The 20,196-nt window shown below is 42.9% G+C and overlaps 1 pseudogene; it reads left to right on the top strand.

Moving 5' to 3' along the window:
* The first annotated feature begins 6,186 nt into the window (after positions 1 to 6,186).
* Positions 6,187 to 18,597, top strand: LOC114218879 (formin-binding protein 1-like; annotated as a pseudogene).
* The last annotated feature ends 1,599 nt before the right edge of the window (positions 18,598 to 20,196 follow it).

The raw sequence follows: 20,196 nt of genomic DNA, 5'->3' as shown, positions 1-20,196 counted from the left end.
CGTGGTTCTAAGAGGGAAGTTGATAGCAATACGGGCCTACCTCAAGAAACAAGAAAAATCTCTAACCTTACAATTAAAGGAGCTAAAAAAAAAAGCAACAAACAAAACCCAAAACCAGCAGAAGGAAAGAAGAAGAGATTAGAGCAGAAAGAAATTATGTAGAAACAAACTAAAGGAACAGATCGATGAAACCAGGAACTGATTCTTTGAAAAGATCAACAAGATTGATAAAGCTCTAGCCAGACTCATTTAAAAAAAGACTCAAAATCACTAGTGAAAGAGGAGAAATAACAACCAATCACAGAAATACAATTGTAACAATATGAAAACTTATAAAGACCAACAATTTGGACAACTTAGAAGAAATGGGTAAATTCCTAGAAACATATAACCTATCATAACTAAAGAAGAAATAGAAGATTTGAACAGAGCAGTTAACCAAAAATGAATCAGTAATCAAAAAACTCCCAACAAACAAGAGTCCAGGACCAGATGGCTTCATAGAATTCTACCAAACATTTAAAGAGTTAATACTTACTCCTTCTCAAACTATTCTTAAAAAAATGGAAGAGGAAGGAAAACTTCCAAATTCATTCTATGAGGCCAGCATTACCCTGATACCAACACCAGATAAAGACACTACCAAAAAAACACACAAGCCCATATCTCACGAATATAGTTGTAAAAACCATCACCAAATGTTAGGAAACCAAATCCAACAATACATTTAAAAAATCATACACCACGATCAAATGGGATTTACTCCCAGGATGCAAGGTTTGTTCAATATTTGCAAAACAATCAACATGATACATCACATCAATAAAAGAAAGGATAGAGGCTCCTGGGTGACTCAGCTAAGTGTCTGCCTTCGGTTCAGGTCATGATCTCAAGGTCCTGGGACCAAGCCCCACGTTGGGCTCTCTGCTCAGCAGGGAGTCTGCTTCTCCCTCTCATTTTCCCTTCGTGCTCTCACTCAAATAAAACCTTAATAAAAGGATAAAAACCATATGATCATTTCAACAGATGCTGAAAAAGCATTTGACAAAGTACAACATCCATTCATGATAAAAGCCCTCTGCAAAGTAGGTCTAGAGGGAATATGCCTCAACATAATAAAGGCCATGTATGACAAACCCACAGCAAACATCATACTCAATGGTGAAAAACCAAGAGCTTCTCCCCCTAAGGTCAGAAACAAGACAAGAATGTTCACTCTCACCATTTTTATTCAACATAGTACTAGAATTTCCAGCCACAAGCAATCAGACAACCTAAATAAAAGGCATCCAAATTGGTAAGGAAGAAGTAAAACTTTCACTGTTTACAGATGACATGATGCTGTATTTAGAAAACCCTAAAGACTCCATCAAAAAACTAAAGAACTGATAAATGAATTCAGTAAAGTCACAGGATACAAAATCAGTGTACAGAAATCTGCTGCATTCCTATACACTAATCATGAAGTGGCAGAAAGAGAAAAAATTCCATTTACAATTGCAACAAAAACAATAAAATACCTAGGAATAAACTTAATCAAGGAGGTGAAAGACCTATACTTTGGAAAATTATAAAACACTGAGGAAAGAAACTGAAGATGATGCAAAGAAATGGAAAGATATTCCATGCTCATGGACTGGGAGAACAGATAGTGTTAAAATACCTGTACTATCCAGAGTAATTTTCAGATTTAGTGCAATCCCTATCAAAATGCCAACAGCATTTTTCACAGATCTAGAACAAATGATCCTAAATTTGGGACCGCAAAAGACCCTGAATAACCAAAGCAATCTTGAAAAAGAAAAACGGGAGGAATAGCAATCCCAGATTTCAAGTTATATTACAAAGTGGCAGTAATCAAAACAGTATGGTACTGGCATAAAAATGGACATATAAATCAATGGAATAGACTAGAAAACCTAGAAATAAACTCATATGGTCAATTAACCTTTGGTAAAGGAGAAAGGAATATATAGTGGGGAAAAAGGCAGTCTCTTCAAACAAATGGTGTTGCAAAAACTGGACGGCTACATGCAAAAGAATGAAACCGGACCACTTTCTTACGCCATACACAAAAATAAACTCAAAATGGATTAAGGACCTAAATGCGAGACCTGGAACAAACAAACAAAATCCTAGAAGAGAGTACAGGTGGTAATTTCTCTGACACTGGCTGTAGCAACATTTCTCTAGATGGGTCTCCTGAGGCAAGGGAAATAAAAGCAAAAACAAACTATTGGAACTACATCAAAATAAAGAGCTTCTGGACAACAGAAGAAACCAAAGACAACAAAACAAAAAGACAACCTACTGAATGGGAGAAGATATTTGCAAATGACATATCCCATAAGGGGTTAGTATCCAAAACAGATAAAGAACTGATACAACTCAACACCAAGAAAATAAATAATCCAATTAAGAATGGGCAGAAGACATGAACAGACATTTCTCCAAAGTCATCCAGATGGTCAGGAGACACATGAAAGGATGCTCAACGTCATTTATCATCAGGGAAATGCAAATCAAAACCACAATGAGATATCACCTCACACCTGTCAGAATGGATAAAATAAAAAACACAAGAAACAAGTGTTGACAAGGATGTGGAGAAAAAGGAACCCCTGTGCACTGTTGGTGGGAGTGTGAACTGGTACAGCCACTGTGGAAGACAGTATGGAGGTTCCTCAAGAAATTAATAATAGAAGTACCATATAATCCAGTAATCATATTACTGGGTATTTACCCAAAAAGAGGAAAACACTAATCTGAAAGGATACATGAACCACAATGTTTATTGCAGCATTTTTTACAATAGCCAAATTACAGAAATAGATTAAGTATCCATCAATAGAAGAATGGATAAAGAAGATATACAATATATATCTGATATATATCTTAGATCTTTACACACACACACACACACACACACACACACACACACACACACACACACAGAGGAATATTACTCAGCCATCAAAAAGAATGAAATCTTGTCATTTGCAACACCAGGGATAGATCTAGAGAGTATAATGCTAAGCAAATTAAGTCAGAAAAAGACAAATACCATATGATTTCATTCATATGTGAAATTCAAGAAACGAATAAAAAAGAGACAAGCCAAAAACAAAATGACTCCTAACCACAGAGAACAAAGAGATGTTTACCATGGGGGAAGCAGGAGGGCAGGAATGGCTGAAATAGGTGAAGGGGATTAAGAGTACATTTATCTTGATGAGCACAGAGTAATGCATAGAATTGCTGAATCACTATACTGTACACTTGAAACTAATTTAACACTGTATGTTTATTGGAATTAAAATAAAACAGGGGCACCTGGGTGGCTCAGTTGGTTGCATGCCCCACTCTTGGTTTCAGCTCAGTTTATGATCTCAGAGTCATGAGATTGAGCCCTGCCTTGGGATCTGTGCTCAGGGGGATGTCTGCTTGAGATTCTCTCCCTCTGCCTTTCCCCCTGCTAATGTGCTCTCTCTCTAAACATAAATAAATCTTGGGACGCCTGGGTGGCTCAGTTGGTTAAGCATCTGCCTTCGGCTCAGGTCATGATCTCAGGGTGCTGGGATTGAGTCCTGCTGGGAGTCTGCTTGTCCCTCTGCCTCTCCCCCACCTCATGCTCTCACTCTCCCTCATTCTCTCTCAAATAAATAAAATCTTCTTTAAAAAATTAAAAAATAAAAATAAATCTTTAAAAAAATAAAATTAAGCAAAATAAACTAAAACAAAGTAGGATAAATACAGATGCTCTTGAGAGGGGCAGTCTCAGTCTTCCCTATGGCCTATAGGCTTTCCTTCTGAGGCCTCAGACAGCCACTTGGTCTCAACTATGACCCCACTATGATGATTTCCAAAATCATGTCTAGCTCTGACCTCCCTCATGAGTTCAGGCTGCTGGGTAGCTCTGGGTAGCCGTTTTGCAGGGCCAAAGCCTTAACACACCAAACACTGACCTCTCTACTTCCTGCCATACCTTCCTTTGGCTGTTGATGGCATCATCATTCTCCTGGTCATATCCTGACACCTACCAAGTCTGGATTTTACCCCCTCAGTGTCCTCAATGCTGCTCCTCCTTGCCAATATTATTAGCAGCTCACACCTTGCAGTTGCACAGGGTGTGCACTGCACAAGTCTGGGCGGGGGTGGGGGGTGAGCACCATTCATATGGACTACCACATGGGCCTCGATCATTGGCATAGAGTCCTCCCACCATGGGCAGGGGCTTGCTGGAAGAGGACCACAGCAGGCCCTTCTAAAGCTGGTGGCGCAGGACAGAGGCCTCTCATAACTTGGTCTAAAAATGAGACCTTTCAGAAGATTGAGTGACTCACCCAAGACCATCCAGCTAGGGAGTGGCAAAACCCAGACTCAAACCCAGGTGTGTCTGACACGAAAGTTTGTGCCCTGTCCAACTATACCCCCCCCCCACTTCTTCTGCACCTTAGGAGCCGTGTACTCAAGGGATACCATTGTTCTACTGGCAAGAACCTACCCCCAAGCAGAGCTTAAGGCATGGCCGGCAGCCCGGGGGCCTGGAGGCATAAGAGGCAGAGGCTGCAACAAGGGGGCTCTGCAGAAAGTTGTGCTCTTGCACCTTTTCAACAAGTGTCAGTTGAAAGCCTGCTGTCCTGTCTCTATTTGATCTCTCTGCCCACCTCACCAAAACCAATCTTACCCAGATAATAGTCATAAAAACCAAATCAGATGATACAATTTCCCTGTAACATCCTCACTGCTCCGCACTTGGTACAGCTCTCAGGATAAGGTGCGCCATCCCGGCTTTGTCGCGGGGCCCTGCAGCCCCCGGCCGGGCTCGCACCTGTAGTACCACCGCAGGCCAGGCGGGGTCTTCTCGCCATCGGATTACTGCCTCAGCGCCTCCCGCTCCTAGTGGCTTCTCAAATACCAAGCGGTTTTCAGGCTAATGGTAGTGCAAGTAATACCACCGAAAACTCATTCCTTTTAAAATCTATTAAAATATTACATAAACTATAAAACTCCAAATAAGTTATCAATAAGAACAAAAAGATCAACAAGATTTTACTCAAAGAAGTCCGAATAAATAGGAAGACAAGTTATCTGAAACAAAACAAAAAAACCTTTTGCCGCACAAAGAACATTAAGAATGCAAAGACAGCAAGTCCTTTGCAAGCAAGACACAAGGTTAGATGGTGACTGCAATCTATTTTCAAAAAGATGAAAAAGAATATCTCACCTACTCAACAAAGTCAAGATTACTTGATAACAGACCAAACAGTGTCTATGCTGAAAGCGTAACTGATATGCAGAGAACAGAATAACCAAAGCAGATGATCCAACAGCTATTTAACGGGAAGGAATATACGGGATGACGCATGAGGCCATAAAAGACCATGGGAAGAGAGTGCTGAAGGGCCTCCTGAGAACATGCAGAGTCTCCGTACAGGACACAGGATACATGGTTCTGAATCAGTAATCCAAGGTCGTTGGGAACAGAAATATTCTGAACGAGGTCAGATGAGAACGGGCACCTCCAAGGCACCACAGGCTGTGGCTCATGCCAGAGAAGTGAGAGTCTCGGAAATTCACTTCCTCCTGATCACCTGAAGACACATTTCTGCAAAGACTTTTAGACTCTTCGGCATGTTCGCATTCAGAACCTGGAGGAAAAGCTGCTGCCCCTTGTCCCAGAGCCGCTCACTCCGTAGCTGGTACAGAGCACCTTGCTCTCGGCAGCTGCTGTCCTGGGTGCTGGGCATATGGGGCCAGGCCCACACAACCAAGCAGTTGCATGGATATTTTAATATTAACGTGGACCGTATATTTTAACAGCTAGTTAAATATATCCTCACTGCTCTTCTCTTTCGGGAGTTTCCTAGCTGTTCTTGCATGTTTATTTTTCTATGTGAACTTTGGAATGAACCTGCCTAGTGCCAGGAAAGAAATACTTGTTGACACTTTTATTTGACTCACATTAAATTTACAAGTTACTTAGAACTGACGTTTTTATGCGGTTGAGTCCTTCTATATAAGAACAAGATTACATTTTCCATTTGTCCAAGTCCACCTCCTGGTCACTTACAAATTAACACACACGGAGTGCAGGGCGGGCATGTAGGTGAGGAGTGATGGGGGGCGGGGGGCTGGAGGAGACCCAGGAGGCAGCCCCTGCATGACGCGTGACAAGGGGATGAGATGGGGGGTGGCCAGGGAGGGACCACAAGGAGCCGTGCCCCTGGGAAGCACCCCTTCCCCCTGCCCTCCCGCACCTGGCCTGGGGCACAGAGGGATCAGTTTGACTTAGAAAACCACACACAGTGAGAAATTGCTATTCTTGAAAAATATATCCCATGCGTCAGGGAAGGGACAGAGATCGACTCAGCTATGCAGAGCAACTCAGGACCGTTTGAAGAAATACCAACCTCAAAAGAAGTTGAAGGAGGAAGAAAAATACAAGCACACATCATGGAAAGCTTTCCCTTCCACCCTGTGAGCCAAATGAGTGATCACACGGGGCATCCCTAATCGAGCCGCCACAACTTGACATCACAGACAACTGTGGAATGTGTGGGCTGTGGCCAAGACCTGTGCGGGTTGGGAATGGCACTCTCGTGAATCACGGAAGACAGATGCTCACCGGAAGCAACTTAAGTCAAAGACGATTTGAGCAAGATTGCAGAAAGACTGGCAGAGCTCAGCAGTGTTTTGAGAAAATGATGCTGACGGGAATGTTTTAAAAGGTAGATGGTGAAAAGGCACACCACCAAGTTCGAAGGCATTGCCAATGGCAGAGGACAGCGATGCAGAATACGCCTCAATTCTCCAAGAAATGCTACCATGTGCTGCGTGAATATTAACATCCTCACAGTTCCAACATGTTGCAGAAAACACAAAGAGTGGAGGCAAGGAGGAGAGTGAGATTGGGAGAATCGATGAAGACGTGCGGAGATTGATCAGCGGGCGATAGCAATCAATGAAAAGTTCTCGGAGAGAACAGGAAAAGCAGCTGAATCAGTGATCTGGAAAATGTCACAGCTTGTAATAGAAACTGTCAGGTCAGAGTTTGAGCCTCGCAGAGACACCTGAGGATGACACTCAGCCAAAGAAGTGTACTGTGTCTGAGAACAGTCTTTCCAATTCCAGAGAAGGCAAACCAGAGGTCAAATCTGTTAGCAAATCCAAAAAGAAGTTATGGCTGTTTATAAGAATAAATAAGTCTCCCAAACAGAAAAAGGAACTCGCTGCTTCGGTGAATTCATGATCTTCAAACTCAAAATTCACTGCTTCAAAAGCCTCAAATGCAGGGGCTACAATGCTAGAGGATTTCAGTAATCTTCCACCTCAACAAAGAAGGAAGAAGCTATAAAAGAAAGTCAGTGAATTAAATAAAGAAATCCAGATGGAGATGGATCAAAGAGATGGCATAACAAAGATAAAGAATGACTCTCTAAAGAATCCTCAAATAGGAGACCCAGCCAGTTTGGGTCAGAGATTAACAGAAGTTGCCCCAAAATATAGAAAAACTGTGACAAAGTCTGGCTGGCTGAGGTTTAAGGCAGGATCCCAGCACCAAGCGAATGGGCCTGACAACAGAGGAAAATGTACAAAACCCCCAAACCCCAAATAATGGTGCACAAGCCTGAGGAGCCACAGAGGAGTCAAGTTGGGAGAGTGAGGTGCAGGTTCTGGGCATGGATTTTAACAGTGAGTTTGAGGACAAGGAACCCCTTCCCACCATGGAAACATGTAAAGCTCTGCATCTGTGAAGGGCAGAATAAACGAGGCATCCCGGCCGCTGGGGCAGAACCACCGGACAGTGGAGAAAGGAAGTGAGCAGGGTTCTGTTCCTACTTTCTTTGTCAGAGTCTGTTTGGACAAAAATGCCAAAGGTGCTAAGACATAGATTTGTATCTCTTTTAAAACTTAAAACAACAACTGGAATTGTCTCTCCCCACAACTGTGATTGTTACAGGCAGTTCTTCAAAACACAGGATGGATGGAGAGCGCCACAGTCTATGTTTTTACAGACCACCATAGTAGGCTTTTAGGCATCGTACACCTGAGTTTCCCTCAGCTACATTTTTGTTCTAGCTAGACAATGATTTCATTGCTTGAATACATGGACAAATTTATGCCACCAGGGCAGAGGCTGTGGATGACTCAAATTTCCAACTGGGGGCGAGGTGGTGGGGGGAAGGACTTGTTCGGTCTTCAAATATCGAGCCGTCCAGTGATTATGGCTCTTGATCAGAATATAGTCCAAATTTAGCATCCTTACCCTTTCTGTTCCTCTCAAGAGGCTTGTAAATAACAACAGCTTTCTTAATCACATGGTAGAGATCCTCAGGAGCATAGGAGAAAGTCCTTTGGCCTTAAGAACTCTCAAGATCGTACTGTCTGTCACAAAACATGCTTGTGAACACCAAGCGAGTCTCTCCGGATCACACCGATTTCCCGGCAGCGTGCACGCGACCCATGGCAGCGACGTCCACATAGCGGAAAAGAGCCCAGCTACTTTGGACTCTAATCCAGTCTCTCTTGCTTCGAGGAAGCTTTACACCGAAAGCTTTACAACTGTGCCTTTCAGAATCTGATACACCTTTTTTCTTTTGGCAGCATCTGTATACAACAACAAAGTTGGATTCTACCTTCTAACCATTATTTCTTAACCAAAAAGGATAGCCTCACGGGGGTGCAGAAGACTTCAGCTCCCTTATGCATATACAGTGTTTGCCATGTAGAATATAATCCACTCACCACAACTTGACATCACAGCGTGTGAGCAGCGTTATGTTCCTACTTTCTTTGTCAGAGTTGACATCAGAATGTTACATTTTATAACTTAATAAATTGACCTAAGCTAGTTTGTTAAATTTTCCCATCATTTACTTAGGGGAAATCAGGAACAAAATAAAGTCTCACCCTTCCTGAGTACAGAAGTAAATGAGAAAATGCACTGGTAATAAACCTTCATATTTTTCCTTAAATGCAGTTAAGATCATGGTCAGTTCATCGTGATTATGCTAACATGTCTATTTTGTCCCACATAACCAGTTGAAATCTGGGAAAGTTTGGACAATCAACCTATTGATTTTTACACATGACATCAGTTGACCTCTCTCCATAGAACTAACACAGTAGATCAGATGTTCTCATGCTGGATAGACATGTTTATGTGCAAATAGTGCTTGTCTACTTCTCAACCACCTCGGTTCTGATTCAGCCGGTTTTGTGGCAAGAGGAGCTGTATTCAGCTCTGACTTCCCTAGGCTGGCCTCCAACTAGAATACAGTGTGGTAGTAGCTACAGTCACACATGGATGCTCAGCATAGTGCTTCTCAAAGGGCGGATTTTTAAAATCATTGGCATCTTTACAACTTCACTTTCAAATTGACTGGGATTATTTAAAAAAACATTTTATTTATTTATTTGATACACAGAGAGCGAGCAGAAGCAGGGGGAGCGGCAGGCAGAGGGAGAGGGAGAAGCAGGCTTCCCGCTGAGCAGGGAGCCCAATGCGGGGCTTGATCCCAGGACCCTGGGACCATGACCTGAGCTGAAGGCAGGCACTTAATCAACTGAGCCACCCAGGCGCCCCTTGACTGGGATTTTTAAAAAGCAATAAAAGTAAAGGCTCATTTTAGAAAATAGTATGATTAGTTTTAGCCAGAATAAAATAAAATTTTCTCACCAACTTTAAAAACCTGCCCACATAGGATTTGCATGCTTAAATTGGCCCTGAAGCACGAGGATGGATAGTGAAACTAGTCACGTGCATAGACAGCTACCAAGCCTAGGGTTTAACCACGCTCAGTAATGAGATCTACCCAGAGATCAGAGAACCAGCTATTAAGTTAAATGGGTCAGAAGAAAGGTGTCAGGTTGAGATGCTCTTCTTCTTCTTCTTCTTTTGAGAAATATTTATTCATGTCCTTCCTACTTTTAGACAGGAAAATTAGCTTCTTGTTTCTACATTATGGGCTCATTTCATAAGGTCAAATCAGAGGATCAGAAAGTGGCAGGAAGGAGTCACGCTTGCTGCTCCGGCTGGCTCATGCTGCAAGGTCCCAGCAGTGAGGTGGCTCACATTTTATAAGGGCTACCAAAGTGAAATGTTGTGGACTTAAAATGACAGCCTGACTTACAACTATACAATTTTCTAAATTTTGTAATTAAAAGCTCTATTGAATTATGCCTTTACTGACATGATATTGGTAACGCCGCTCATCTTGACCCAGACCTCTGCAGGGGAATCCAGTTCTCTTTTTCATGCATTGTAGCAAAAAAATCAGCTGATACTCAAACCATGCGGATTTGTTTTAATGAGCCAGAAATGCTTCTCCTCACTGCAGCACCAGTAGATTCCTAGCTTCAGACATTTAACCAAATGAAGAGGAGAACAAAGATATAAAAAAAATCTGACCTTCCCATCCCAGATGAGGAGCTCATTTCCAAACTGTTAGCTACCAGAGAAGGCAAAATAAACACTGAAAAAGCCTAAAATGGGGCAAGTCAACATTAGCTTCTAAAAAGCCTGCCTTGAAAAACATCCTGTTCTTTGAACCTTTTTTTTTCTTTAGAGTTGTGCAAATTTGATTCAGAAAATAGCTCAGTTTGGTTTGTACAGGCTGGGGCAGGCGGCTGTGTGCATAAATGTATGAGCCTTAGTGTGTGTTGTAAGCCTCAGCTCCAAGAACAGAGGAAGATGTGGGGCAGGGGTGGGGCAGTTTAAGATATTTTGTATTTTCAGTTCCGCTAGTCAATGCCTGAAGTATTAGAAAAAGTACAATTTCCAAGGCGTCAGAATTTTCTACTTCCATCTCAAGTATTCTTTTTCTTCCAACAGTTCTCTGTTAGATAAAAGGACAATCTCAGCTTGTTTATCAAGTTTTCTTCCTTTGTTTCACAAGTTACTAATTACACGGTTACAGGTTAATGATGTGCGTGGAGAAGCCTTTTCTACCTAACCTTGTTTATAAATCTACCAAACCTCACCCAGGACAATGCCCTCCTTTCAACCCATCCTGTCTGAGGGAAACTGCTACTTTCTGATGCCTCTAACTCAGGGCACCTGTTTTATTTTTAATATTGCCGGTGCACTTTTTTGGTGTGGTGTCTAAGATGTGACTATTTCATGTTTGCCAAAATGTCTAGGATAGAGTAACTTTTTTTTTCTTTTTTTTTTTAAAGATTGTATTTATTTATTCGAGAGAGAGAGAGAATGAGTGATAGAGAGCACGAGAGGGAAGAGTGTCAGAGGGAGAAGCAGACTCCCTGCTGAGCAGGGAGCCCGATGCAGGACTTGATCCCGGGACTCGAGGATCATGACCTGAGCTGAAGGCAGTCGCTTAACCAACTGAGCCACCCAGGCGCCCTAGGATAGAGTAACTTTCAATTGGCCATCTGGATGGTGACTTCTTTTGCAGTTTTGTCTTTGTTATAAAAATTGCTTTCTGTAGCAAAAACCAGTAATAGATATGCAAACAATTAAGAGAAAGGAATCCAAGTATATCACTAAAGAAAGCCAGCAAACTGTGAGAGAAGAGAGCAAGAGAAGGAACAGAGAAGAACTACAAAAACAACCATAAAACAAGCAACAAAATGGCAATAAATTCATTCCTATCAATAATTACTTTGAATGTAAATGGACTAAAAACTCCAGTCAAAAGACAAAGTAACAGAATGGATAAAAAAGCAAGACCCATCTATAGGCTGCCTGCCAGAGATTCATTTCAGACCTGAAGACATCTGCAAATTCAAAGTGAAGGGATGGAAAAGCATTTATCACACAAATGGAAGGGAAAAGAAAGCCTGGATAGCAATACTTATTTGGATAAAATAAACTTTAAAACAAAGACTGTAACAAGGGACAATGAAGGACACTACATAATCATAAAGGGAAAAATCCAACAAGAAGATACAACAATTATAAATATTTATGCAACCAACAGGGGAGCACCCAAATACATAAAGCAGTTAAAAACAAATATAAAGGAAGTAATTAATACAATAATATAGGGGACTTTAATACCCCACTTACATCAATGGGCAGATCATCCAAACAGAAAATCAACAAGGAAACATTGCCTTTGAATAACACATTGGGCCAGATGGCTCTAACAGATATTCAAAACATTCCATCCTGAAACAGTGGATTACACATTCTTTTCAAGTGCACACAGAACATTCTCCAGATCACGTCAGGACACAAAACAAGTCTCAACACACTCAAAAAGACTAAAGTCATACCATGCATCTTTTCTGACCACAATGCTATGAAACTAGAAGTCAACCACAAGAAAAAAATATGGAAAGAGCACAACTACATGGAGGTTAAATAACATGCTACTAAATAATGAATGGGTTAACCAAGAAATTAAATTAAATTTAAAAAAATACATGGAAACGAAATGAAAACACAATGATCCAAAACCTTTGGGATGCAGCAAAAGTTGTTCTAAGAGGGAAGTTAATAGCAATCCACGCCTACCTCAAGAAGCAAGAAAAATCTCAAACAATCTAACCTTACACCTACAGGAGCTAGAACAAGAAGAATAAACAAAACCCAAAACCAGTAAAGGAAGGAAATAATAAAGATTGGAACAGAAATAAACAAAATAGAAACCAAAAAACAATAGAACAGATCAATGAAACCAGGAGCTGGTTCTTTGAAAACTGATAAACCTTTGAACACTCATTGAGAGAGAGAGAGAGAGGACTCAAATGAAATCAGAGCGAAACAGGAGTAATAACAATTGACACAACAGAAATTCAAAGAATTATAAAGAATATTATGAAAAATTATATGACAAAAAAACTGGATAATCTAAAAGAAATGGATAAATTCCTAGAAACATACAATCTTCCAAAACGGACCCAGGAAGAAACCGAAAATCTGAACAGATCAATTACTAGTACAAAATTGGATTGGTAATCAAAAAACTACCAAAAAATAAAAGTCCATGGCTTGACTATCTGGTAAATTCTACCAAATTTTTTTTAAATATTTTTATTTTTAAGTAATCTCTACACCCAATGTGGGGCTCAAACTTACAACTGTGAGATCAAGAGTTGCACACTCTACCAACTGAGTCAGCCAGGTACCCCCTCTACCAAACATTTAAAGAAGAGTTAATAACTATACTTCTCAAACTAGTCCAAAAAAATAGAAGGGGAAAGAAAGCTTCCAGATTCATACTATGAGGCCAGCGTTACCCTGATACCAAAACGAGAGAAGACACTACAAAAAAAGAATGACAGGCCACTATCTCAGGTGAACACAGACACAAAAATCCTCGACAAAATATTAGCAAACTGAATCCAACAATACGTTGGAAAAAAATCAATCATTTACCACAATCAACGGGAGTTACTCCTGGGATGCAAGCGTGGTTCAATATATACAAATCAATCAATATGATACATCACATCAACAAGAGAAAGGATAAAAACCATATGATCATTTCAATTGATGCAGAAAAAGCATTTGGCAGTGTACAACATCCATTCATGATAAAAACCCTCTGCAGGGGCACCTGGGTGGCTCAGTCTCTTAAGTGTCTGCCTTCAGCTCAGATCATGATCCCAGGGTCCTGGGATGGAGTCCCACATCTGGCTCCCTGCTCATCAGGGAGCCTGCTTCTTCCTCTCCCTCTGCCACTCCCTCTGCTTGTGCTCTCTCGCACACTCTCTCATCCTCTCAAATAAATAAATGCAATCTTAAAAAAAAAAAACCTCTGAAGAGTAGGTTTAGAGGGAACATACCTCAACATAATAAAAGCCATATATGAAAACCCACAGCTAACATCATATGCAATGGTGAAAAACTGAGAGCTTTTCTCCCAAGATCAGGAATAAGACAAGGATATCCCCTCCCACCACTTTTATTCAACATAGTACTGGAAGTCCTAGCCACAGCAATTAGACAAGAAAAAGGAATAATAGGCATCCAACTTGGCAAGGAAGAAGTAAAACGTTCACTATTTGTAGATGACATGACACCAAATACAGAAAACCCTAAAGACTCCACCAAAAAAAAAAAACAAAACAAAACACTAGAACTGATACATTAATTCAGTGAGGTTGCAGGATACAAAATCAATATATAGAAATCTGATGCATCTCTATACAGTATAATGCAGTAGGAGAAAGGGAAATTTAAAAAACAATCCCATTTACAATTGCACTAAATATAATAAAATACCTAGGAATAAACTCAACCAAGGAGATGAAAAACCTGTACTTTGAAAACTATAAAACATTAATGAAAGAAATTGAAGAGGATGCAAAGAAATGGAAAGACATTCCATGCTCATGGATTGGGAGAACAAATAGTGTTAAAATGCCCATACTACCCAAAGCAATCTACAGATTTAATGCAATTCCCATCAAAATACCAACAGCATTTTTCACAGAACTAGAATTTGAATGCAGCCACAAAAGACCCCAAATAGCCAAAGCAATCCTGAAAAAGAGCACAGCTGGAGGAATTGCAATCCAGATTTCAAGATATACTACCAAAGTATAATGATTAAAACAGTATGGTACTGGCACAAAAACAGACACCTTTAATTAAAAATAATTACCATATGAACCAGCAATTCCACTACTGGGTATTTACCCAAAGAATAGGCAAATACTAATTTGAAAAGATATATGCACCCCTGTGTTTACTGCAGCATTATTTGCAGTAGCCAAATTATGGAAGTAACCCAGGTAACCATGGATAGATGAATGGCTAAAGAAGATGTGGGGGGTGTGTGTGTGTGTATGCACGTGCCTGTGTGCGTGTGCTGGAGTATTACTCAGCCATGAAAAAGAATGAAATCTTGCCATTTGCAACAATGTGAATGAATCTAGGGAATATAATGCTAAGTGAAATAAGTCAATCAGAGAAAGACATACTATATGATTTCACTTGTATGTGGAATTTAAGAAACAAAACAAATGAACAATGGGGAAAAAAGACAAACCAAAAACCAGACTCTTAACTATAGAGAACCGATGGTTACCAGAGAGGAGATGGGGGGCAAATCACAAAATGGGTGATCAGGATTAAAGACTACACATATGATGAGCACCGAGTAATGTATAGAATAACTGAATCACTATATTATACACCTGAAACCAATATAACATTGTATGTTAATTACACTGGAATTAAATTTTTAAATGATCAAATGAAATCAGGGATATGAGAATATTTTTTTAAGATTATTTATTTATTTCACAGAGAGACACACAGCGAGAGAGGGAACACAAGGAGAGGGGATGGGAGAGGGAGAAGCAGGCTTCCCGCTGTGCAGGGAGCCCAATGCGGGGCTCTATCGCAGGACTCTGGGATCATGACCTGAGCCGAAGTCAGACGCTTAATGACTAAGCCACCCAGGCGCCCCGGGATATGAGAATATTATACAAATTGCTTTAAGCTTAAAAAACTAAGCTATTATTTATGCTCAACTCCATTTTTCCCAGAAGGGGAAACACACTGAAAATCTGAAATCCCTACACACCCAAGTGTTTACTAATATGGGTACAGTTCCAGGGTGCCCTGAAAGAAAAGGTTTCCTGTGACCACATGTGGTTGAGGAATATGTTTTTGGCGACTAAGGCACAGTTCTTCTTAAATCTAAGATAAGCAGAGGCTTGTCTCTCTTTTTTTTTTTTTTTTATTTATTTTAAGTACCTCTACACCCAACATGGGGCTGGAACTCACTCTCCAGAGAACAAGAGTCGTATGCTCCTCTGACTGAACCAGCCAGGGGCCCCAAACAGAAGCTTGTCTTTAATGACAAAAAAAAAATTGCTTCTGTCAAACACATCCATGATTTCCCCCCAGAATATATTGGTATGCACTGCTATTTAAAAATTGAAAGGTCATCGAAAGCAAGAAAATTCTGAGAAACCGTCAGGGCCAAGAAGAATTGAAGGAGACAGGACAACGACATGTAATGTGGTGTTGTGGAGGGGGCACTGGGAACTAGATATTAAGGAAAAACTAAGGAGATCTGAACAAACTATGGGCTTTAATTTGTAATATTGTATCAAAATCAGTTCGTTAATTGTAACAAATGTACCACACTAATCTCAACCGTTAAGAGGAGGGGAAACGGTGGGGAATACACCAGGCACTCTGTACTCTCCTGTCCATTTTTCTGTAAATCTAAAATAGTTCTGAAAACAGTTATATAACTGTCCTAAAAACCGTTTACTTAAAAAAAGCTAACATTATTACTTGAACTTCAGTTGTTCTCACTTTTTACTTTTTCATCCATTTGTTTAGCTGGCTATTCGGCTCCCTGAGGACCTCTGTGTTTTTATGACTGCTGGGGAGGTGGCTGAGGCCAAAGACCATTACAGACGCTCCGGTTCTGAACAAACGGCGTTTGAATAAAGGTCAAAGCTGACTGAAGAAACTGGCACCTTTTACTGCCTCCCTAATAAGCATTATATTTTTCTAAAACAAAACAAAATTAAAGTGCATAAATGTTCTTTGAAATTCCCAGTGTCAGGCTATCTCACCACGACCTGAGAAACGCGCTCAATTTCCTGAAAGGAGGTGCCTAATGACAGACTTGATCCTTGACCAGCGTTATTAGAGCAAATGCAAGGAGGAAAGATGGCAGAAGTCGGGCTCTTTCGGTAAGGGGTGAATTGCAAGATACGGATGGCGTGGCTTAAGGCTCTCTGGGTTGCAAGTAAGAAAGAATTCTGCTGACTCAAGCCAAAGGTTTCTGACACGCACGCGGGCACATGCGGGGGCGTCCTACCTTGTGGGCCGGAGGGAGCGCAGGGTAGCGAAGCGGTGCGTGGTGCTGCTCCGGAAAACTCGGGAAACTCCCAGCTGGCAGACGCCTGGCTCCTTTTTCCTCGAATCCACGGGCCGGATTCTGCCTGGGGCAACTGGGGGGCCCCCGGGCTCGCCCCCAGCTCTGGTGGCATGGGCGCTCTCCCACCATTCACCCCGTGGAGTTAGGGGATGCGGGCAGCCCCTCTCCCCCCCCCACCAGCAAGGTGGGTAGGAGATGGAGGGGAGCTGGCAAACTGACGCAGGCGCAACAGCTCCCTGGGAGGAAAGGGGGTGGGCAGGGCAGGCCTCACCCAGGTTTCAGGGCAGAGGTAGGGGGTCTGTCCTGACTCCGGAGGCTCTAAGGCGTGCAGGGTGGCTCACGTCTGTTTTTAACTGCCTGGTCTCTGCCTCGTGGACCTGGGAACGCCCCAGCTGTGAGTATTTTAAACACCCCGGGTGGTTCTCATTTGCAGCAGGATTGAGAATCACTGTCTTTATTCCCCAGTGTCGGCTTCCTCTCAACTCAGATTTGCCAATGCCCCCCTGGCATCTCCCAGGCCACTTTTCCAACTTCCGTTTCTCCTAGACGGATTCTTTCTGTATTTCTTGATTGGAGTGCCCTTATTTGTTTGCGCAGAGCTTTCCACCAGCCATGAGCTGTCCTTGGGTCATTTACTCTCGCATTTCCAGTTTGGATTCCCAAGAAAGACAACTGGATTCCTACGCTCTTTGCCAGCGCCAGCATATGGGTGGGGCTTCGTGGCCCCGGGTCCCCTCCCAGGCTGCAGGCCAGCCGGTGCCCTGGCTGCTCGTTCGGTGGTCTAATCAGGGGAGAGAGGGGCACTACATGAACCCATGGGACCAAAGGGACCTGGGAGAGAGCTGTGCACGGGGCAGTGTCCGTCAGATTGGTTGATCTGGTCAGCAAGCACCTACCTCAAGATGCTTTGGATTTTCCACTGGAAAACTGGACACTGTTTTTAAAAGGACACATGACTCAGAAATTGTACCATCTCATTCCACAAGTAGCACTTAATCAAAAAGCTAAGAGTTGGCTCTATCAGATGCAATGTTATACTCTGGCCACTCCGATTAAATAATTCCTTCTTGTTTAATCAACTAAAAAGAAACTCTGATTCCTCCAACTTTCCTTTTAATTTTGGAGGAAGAACAACAGCAGAGGGGGTAGGGGAGCTACTTGAAAAAGTTCTTGTTGCCAGATTTGGGAACAGACATGTGGCCATGGTAGGGCTGACACATTCCTCTGGACCTGGAGAGTTGCCCAGGGTGGGGAGGCAGCGTGAAGCCAGGGAAGACTCCGAGTTTCCCTGGTGTCCCGGACTCCTAGCAGGCCTGCTAGGCCCCATCACCTTTCCCTCTGCTCAAGAATACTTGTTGTTTGTCCCCAGCCTCTTCTTGGAACAGAACCCCCCACTTTTTAAGGCAATTGCTCCTCCCTACACTCTAACGCCGAGTCCAGAGAGAGGCTGCCGCGTCACATGCCTCCTGGGTGGCTCCTGATTCAAGGCGGGCCGGTCGGAGGCCTTCCCGGGCATTCTTTGGACTGGAACTTGGAAGGAAGGTCTGCCCTTCTCATGGCTTGGACATTAAGTATAAAAAGTAAGAGCCACAGGCAGGACAGTGAGTCATACCCTGGCAGCATATGGTGAACGCCAGTCTACAATAAATATATCTACAATAAAGCTGATCTGCAGAGAGAAGCAGAGAGGAGATGTGGAGACCCAGGGGTGTCGTGAGCTCCTGACGTTGTGCTCCTTTCTGCAGTTCGGCCCTCCCACCTCTCCTCCAATATGTGAAATGCCCCAGTGTCCTGCCCGTACTGCACAAGTGTACCAGTGTACGCAGTTATCTATTGCTCTAGAACTTACCCTGAAACTTAGTGGCTTCAAATAACAAATATTTATTACCTCCCAGTTTCTGTTAGTCAAGAATTGGGAGTAGCCTAGCTGAGTGGTTCTGGCAAGCTGCAGTCAAGATGTCAGCTGGGGCGACAGTTGTCTGAAGGTTCAACGGTGACTGTGACTTGGAAGGACCCACTTCCAAGATGGTTTACCCAAATGGTTCTTGTTTTGGCAGAAGTTTTGGTGCCCTGCTGGCTACTGGCAGGCCTGTGTCATTGGCTGTTGGTAAGAGGCCTCAGTTCCCCACATGGATGTCTCCACAGGCTGCTTGAGTGCCCTCACAACATGGTGGCTACCTTCCCCCAGAGTGAGCAATCTGAGAGAGAGCAAAGAGGAAGCCACAGTGTCTTTTATGACGTAGTCTCTGAAGCGGCCCCTTGTCCTTTCTACTGGATTCTGTTCTTTAGAAGCAGAGGACTACGTCCAGCCCACCCTCAGGACAATTAGACTCCACACAAGTAACCAACATGTGTCTAATTCTGTGATCTCTCTGTCCTCACTGACTGCTACCTTTTTCTGGCCCCTGGGACACCATTCTTCGGTGTTTCCCCACTACGCCACCTAAAAGCTGTCCTCTGGGGCGCTCTTTCAGAGGTGCCTCTGATCCTCAGTTCTGTTTTATCCTGGCTTCTCAGCTCTTATACAACTCAGTGAATCTATTCCATGTAAAAGGCGGCTCTGCCTTGGCAGGACACCAATCCCTCCCCCTTACTGTGGAAATAGAGAATATTTTTAAACCCCAAAATGGGGGCATGATATATGAACAGATTATTTAAAATTTGTGCTGCTCCAAAACTCAGGCCCAAGGTTGTTTTAACCACATACTTTCATTACTTCGGGACGTACTAGGGAATCTCCAGACATGATAGTGACCACCGGTTTCCCTGGTAAGCAGCTCCACTAAAGACAAAGGAGGCATTTGAGGAAGGAGCGGATGGTCAGCCTGGCATCACCATGGTGACTGGGGTGCCGAGGACTGAGAGTGGCAGTGGACACGGTCTCTCAGACAGCTATCCAGGGGGGAAGGGGGGGCAGGAGGGCAGGAGCCCCACTGTGAGGGGCGGGTGAACCCATTAGGGCTCTCGGTTGCAAGCAACAGACACTGACCAGACTGATGTGAACAATAAAGAATTTAGTGAAAGGACATGGAACAATCACAAAATTTCTGGGAAGATTGGCGAACCAGCTTCCGAAAGTGGGCAGGAACAGGAAGGCTGTGTTACCAGAGCCCAGATCGTGCTGCAGACCTAGACCGCCACCGTCACCACGGACTCCACAGAGCCCACGGCTTGTGACACTGACTCCAACACTACCAGGAACCGGAAGGCCGGATCCGCTGCCTCCGCGGCTGGGACGGGTGCACCACCACCCCTCCTTCTCGGGTCACTTGCTCCGCATTCAAAGTCCACATCCGTCTGATGGGCTAAGTCTAGACCGACCCGTGCCCATATGCAAGCGAGCTAGGAAAGCAGACCTTTCCCGCTTCCAGTGCGG

Source organism: Eumetopias jubatus, unplaced genomic scaffold, assembly GCF_037043125.1.
Source record: "Eumetopias jubatus isolate StellerSeaLion01/CBP00866 unplaced genomic scaffold, mEumJub1_p1.0 scaffold_9, whole genome shotgun sequence".
In the NCBI taxonomy this organism is placed as follows: domain Eukaryota; kingdom Metazoa; phylum Chordata; class Mammalia; order Carnivora; family Otariidae; genus Eumetopias; species Eumetopias jubatus.
The sequence above is the reverse complement of the archived record's forward strand: the minus strand, read 5'-3'. Positions and strand labels throughout refer to the sequence as shown.